This window comes from Toxorhynchites rutilus, chromosome 1 (genome assembly GCF_029784135.1).
Source record: "Toxorhynchites rutilus septentrionalis strain SRP chromosome 1, ASM2978413v1, whole genome shotgun sequence".
NCBI lineage: Eukaryota > Metazoa > Arthropoda > Insecta > Diptera > Culicidae > Toxorhynchites > Toxorhynchites rutilus.
The window spans coordinates 185174387-185180658 of record NC_073744.1 but is presented as its reverse complement, the minus strand read 5'-3'; the positions used below and the strand labels follow the sequence as shown (position 1 = coordinate 185180658).

The following is a 6272-nucleotide window of genomic DNA, read 5'->3' as shown; positions in this document are numbered from 1 at the left end:
GTGAAATATCAAGCATTGTCAAAATGCACTATGTGCCCATTTTTGATTGGTCCATTTTGTGCTCCTCAAATCGTACCGACCAAAACGGGCAACCAGAGCAGCAGCGAAATAGAATGAAGCACGATTGGAAAGGAAAAAGAAAAAAATGAACGAAACATTGGTCGCAGTCTCACACATGCGTAATTCTCGAGCCAGCCAGTCAGCTTAAAAATCCCCGCTCCGCTGCCGTAACGATCATTCTCATTCAAACCGTACACCACATCGGTTCGCATCACAACACATCAACAAACCAACCCAAGAAGCCATGTCTGGACATGGTAAAGGAGGAAAATGAAGGGAAAGGCAAAATCCCGCTCGAACCGTGTTGATCTGGAGTTCCCCGCAAGGGAATCTAGGCCGAGCGCGTTAGTACCAGTGCACCAGTCCACCTAGCCGGCGTTATATAGTTTCGGCCGCCGAAGTGATCGAGTTAGCTGGTAAAGCTGCTCGCGACGATAAGAAAACCCGCATTCGGAACAGAACACATTCGGTTCTGTGGACATCAAGACAACAGGCAGTTGCAGCGAGTGGCGAGTGGTAAACGCAATCGCAAAACGGCATCAGGTAGCAGAAGAAAAAAGTTTGTTCTTTATACAAACTGCTTTGGTGGCAAATCCAGAACAAGGCGGCATCGAGGGCGTTCGAAATTGTTTTTTTCAAAACCACGAGTACTAAGTTTTCTAAATTGGAACCATTCCATAAAACAAGGCGCTTTTCAGGGCCATTAAACCTTCCAAAAAAGAGTTTAGGAAATACAGTTCAATGTTTTCTAAAACAATATCCAAAATAATAATAAACCACAAATTGTTTTTTTCATAATTTGTTTGCCAGGTTCTGATGAGTATGTGAATTTGGCAGTTGTTCTGAGCTTATTGATAGTTGGGGACTTATTTTCTTTCAAACCGTAAACCCGTGTGGTTGTACGGCATCGGCATCGTGGACGTAACAAAGGAGGACAAGTTAAGGGAAAGGCAAAGTCTCACTCGAACCGTGCAGGTCTCCAGTTCCCTGTTGGTCGCATTCACTGATTGCTCCGCAAGGGTAACTAGGCCGAACGGATTGGTGCCGGAGCACCAGTATACCTAACAGCGATTATAGAGTTTCGGCCGTCGGAGTGCTCGAGTTGGCTTGCAAAGCTGCTCACGACAATCAAAAAACCCGCATCAAGAACAGAGCAGCTTCGGTTCGGCGCTCATCAAGGCAACAATTAGTTTCAGTGAGTGGCAAAGGGTTTCTCCGGCACGTCGCATTAAATGTAATTTACTGAACAACATGTCACAAGCTGGATGGGAAGAAATTTTCCAACTGTGAAAGCTGTGGCGAGAGGCAAACGCAATAGCTAAACAGGAAGGTTTAACCGAACAAGATGGGAATATCGAGTGATAACAAAAACACAACACCAAAGGTTCTTTTCAGAACCATCAACATATTCATAAAGAGTAAACAGTAAACTAATCCATTTTTCAGGTAGATAGGTAGGTATTGATGTAGGAGAAGAAAATAAAACAATATATTTAAAATATATATTTAACAAAAGCTGTCCCCTTTGTATAGTCCTACGTCACTCCGGTTATGTCCCCGACATTACCCACCCGTCTTTTTTGTTTGTTCCATACAGTTGTGAAGTACAGGGTGTTAACAATGGAGGTCAACAAATAGAAAATTTTGTGCATTTTACACTTTTTATTTTATAAAAGGGAAGCAATTTTATAAATGCAAGCCAGGCCGCTGAAATTGTGATTGATGTTTATGGTAACGATAGTGCAACAGTAAAATACGTGCAATTTAATTAAATTTTTTTTGTAAATTTTTTTTTAATTTTTTTTTTCAGTGCAATACACTAAATTATGATCTCTACTGTCAACAAATGGACTGTTTAAGGCTAGTGATTGGCCAGAAACGTTCAGAATTGGCCAGCAGAAGAGGTGTTGTGTTCCATCAAGACAACGCAAGGCCACAAATGTTTTAATGCATCGACCATATAGTTCGGACCTGGCACCAAACGATTATCACCTTTTTGTCGCATTGGAAAATTTCCAGAGTGATAAGAAATTGGGATCAAGAGAAGATCGTAAAAATCTATTGCTATGGTTTTTTCGCTAATAAGGAGCAAGACCTCTATGACAGAGACATTGTGAAACTACCTTTATAATGGCAACAAAACGCTGTATATTTGACCCAAATCGGACAATCCGAAGCGTATTGAAAATAGTTCTGAATTTCACCCAAAAATAGTGGATTACTTTTTCCCCAACCCAATACAGTAAATCGGGATGACAAAACATGTGCTAAAAATTCGTTGTGGGTGTAGGAATTTCACATCATACTTCCAGGATTCATTTCTCAACAGTTCCTCTTCATTCTTTGATTTCGCGGGATTCATGGACTGCCTGCTACATGTTATCTACTGAATTTGCATCAGGGGTCAGCAGTGTTGTCACACGTACAATTTTATCTGGAAAGGTACAGATTTTTTCGTTATTTTTAGTACAAATTCTTTACGGTACAGATCATAAAAGCATTTACAATGCAATAATTGATCAGTTCCATAAGGACGGAATTCCTTACAAAGATCGACTGAAAAGATTCGCGTCGGACGGTGCGGCCGTGATGATGAGAGTTTCAAATTATGTAAAGCACTTGATAAAAATCGATTATCCAGAAATTGGATGCCTAAAAAAGTAACGGTTCGCTCGCTTTCGGTGCTTCGATGCCTTGTTTGTAACGTTCTCACTATGCCTTACTCATCGACAACTGTCGAGCGAATTTTTTCTGAACATGATCAGAACAAAAATAGGTTTCTAAATCGACTCTGCAACGATACGATGAACGTTATTTTAAGATTAAAACATTTCATTAAACATCGTGACGGCAGCTCGAAAATTTTAATAGATAGATGCAATCCAGATTCAGAAAAACTATGTATAAGCATCATCAAACACACGAATGACTTGCAAATGTAAATGGAGTATTTGTAGTAAAGAAATGAGTATTGTTTTCATGCTAGTAAAATAGATTCTTCTCTACAACGAATATTTTCGATGGTACAGATTTTTGGAATAAAAAGTACAGATGAGAAACATTTTTAACCCATTTTAACAGATTTAAATGTGACAACACTGGGGTTCAGAGCTGGTCAATGCTTAACATAATCAATTTTATGTTTCTGAAATCGCTTCTTTGCAGTGCGGGCTATAGGCTTGAAGTCTGTATCTTGCATAAACTGCCATTTCAACGGCATTTTCCATTCAGCATGTGATCTTCACCTTGAGTTTGAGTAGACTGTACACTTCGTAGTTTTTTTATCCCATCTGTTTACTTTATTAGGCCCATTTATCAATTCAGCTGTAACGGAGCCGAATTTATTCGGGTACATTTTATCTAGCCATAATTTTGTGGTATATTACACAGTAGACATTTTTGGCGTAAGAGTATTCCTATTCTATCGATACACATGTCCTCTCTTTTCGGCGTGAGAATATTCCTTTTGTTCAAATTTTCACAGTTGGACTAGCATTACCGTCACATGATGATCGTTGCGTAGACGGAGTAACTAGAATAACACACAAAGATTGTCAATGAAGGGCGCTGAGTTATGAGCTCATGATCGTTCGCTTAGTAGCGGACACGCAACCAATTAGGCTACGAAGACCCCCCACTTCGTAGTTGCTATCCGTGATTGACCTGAACCAGCGAAATCGCACAAAGAACACACGCTTGAGAATAGCAAATCATTCTCATTGATGCAAAATATTGGTGATTCGAGCTTTAAATAGCCAATAACAATGCCGGCCACGTCCTTAGAGGGACCAGGGGTCACTCTAAGCCATTCTGATCTGAGAAGGTCACTGAGAAAACTCCTCTAAAAACACTCAAACGATAAATTTTTTGATTCATCACTCGTATTACATTTCAAATGTTTGACGTATAACTATGTCTTTCAGGAAAGGTGCCTAATCATAAAACATAAAATTTGGAAAATCGAAATTTCGATGCCAAACAACTTAAAAATACATATAACGTCGGGATCTGGTGTCATCTCGTAAAAAAAAATGGCTGAAAATCGACCTACCGTCGTGAGGGGCTACTTTTGAAATGCGGGGCTACTTTGGACAATTTAGGTTTTCACAAATTTCTTATAACATTACATTATTTGTATTATTTGTATTAAATGTATTATCTGTGATAATTCATTCATACAATACCTTTCTATCATTTCACGTTGACAGTTTTTTTTTAAACGCAACTACTCCTTTTCAGAAAATTAAAAAAACCTCGAAACGTCGAGCGGTAGTGATTTGAAGCTCCAGAAAAATTGTTTCCGTATACATTGTTCTTACAATTTTAAACACTGGTAAGTGTGTAAACCCATCAGAGAACTATTCGTTTGTCATATATCAGCAGCAACAACGTTATTTCATCGTTGAAATTAGTTATTTTTGAAAAAAAATTGAGAGTGATACATTTTCCACCGTTAGCCATATTGTAAGGTTATGTTTGTTTACTTTTTTGTAGGTACAAGAATGGTGAGGAACTATCGGAAGGATAATAATGCTCGGGAATATACTGTAGTTTCCACTGCAGATTCAATGCAGTGCCTTGAAAAAGTCAAATCCGGAGAAATGTCCCACGCAGAAGCCGCTAGGCAACTCCATTGCAGTTGCACTAGAAACAGCCCGGACGTCAGAAAGTTTTTACTGAGGCGGAAGAATTATCGTTTTCAGACCATATCAGCTGCTTGTCCGAGTGGGGCTTCCCCGTTGGAACCGATGATCTGCGGGAAATAGTTCGAATTTTTTTTTGACGAAGCAGGAAAGAAAAGTGCCAACTTTTGTAAATAACAAACCTTCACGGGACTGGGTGGCACGATTCCTACGCGATCACCAGCAACTAAGCAAACGTTTTGCACAAAATATAAAGTTAAAACGCGCAGCAATAACACGAGAAACAATCGCAGAGTACATGGCCAACTTAAAGGAATCTCTGGAAGGTGTTCCGGCTTCCAATATTTTTAATTACGACGAGACGAATTTGTCAGATGATCCGGGTAAGAAGCTTGCTATCTGTAAGCGTGGCTTAAAGTATTTTGAAAACGTGAGGAACTTCAGTAAATCTGCTACTTCCGTTATGTTTTGCGGAAGTGCAACTGGAGAACTGTTGCCACCATACGTGGTGTTCAAGGCAGAACATTATTGGGACTCTTGGACACTTAACGGCCCTCGAGGAACACGCTACAATCGAAGTGCTTCTGGCTGGTTCGACGAAAGAATTTTCGAGGACTGGTTCAAGACACTTTTTCTTCCAGCTATAAGGCATTTGAACGGACCAATTGCGCTGATCGGAGACAACCTCTCATCTCATTTGAATCCAACAGTTATTGAAATTTGCCGTCAAAAATATATTAAATTTATCTGCTTGCTACCTAATGCAACTCATCTGACACAACCGCTCGACGTAGCCATTTTCTCTCCAATGAAGCGTGAATGGCGGAAAATTTTAGAACGGTGGCGTGCCTCTTGTGAGGGTTCTAAGAACGCAACTATTCCCAAAAGTCGCCTCGGAAGCCTTATCAGTGAACTTTTGAAGGCACTAGCACCACACACTAGACGTATTCTAATATCGGGCTTCCGGAAATGCGGTATCGTACCATGGAATCCCCACGAACTAATTAACCAGCTGCCACCTGATAGCTTAAAGTCCGAGTTGATTGGAGACTCATTTAAACAATTTCTAAAGGAACATCGTAACGACGTGATCGGCTGTCCAGTTGGGCCTCAACCGAGGAAAAAACTAAAGGTTTCTCCTGGAAAAAGTGTTTCTCTTGATGAAATTCCAAAACGTGACTCGAAACCCATATCTAAGACACCCGGTAAAAGGGGACGAAAGCCCAAAATCACATCGTTGTAAAATATTGATGTAATAAATTTATTTTGAAAAATTCGTTCAAGTGCACATATGTATAGCCATCCATAACTTCTTGTTCCAAAAAATGTTAATTCAGCATTATCCTATGTAATTGATGTAATTGATGATGGTTTTAAATTTTCAAATGACTATGTCAAAAGTAGCCCCCAACGTGTGCAACGGAGCTATTTTTGATCGCTCTATGAACAAAAGTTTTATTTCTCAATTAATTCAGATCATATTTTGCAAAAATGTCATCTATACATCCAGGTTAAATATATGTCAAGATTGTTAAAATTCACCCACACTAATCGGAGTTAAAAAAATTT

General features: G+C 39.5%; 1 pseudogene; it reads left to right on the top strand.

Annotated features, from left to right (window-relative positions):
• Nucleotides 1-4562: 4562 nt before the first annotated feature.
• Nucleotides 4563-5946, top strand: LOC129761633 (uncharacterized; annotated as a pseudogene).
• The last annotated feature ends 326 nt before the right edge of the window (nt 5947-6272 follow it).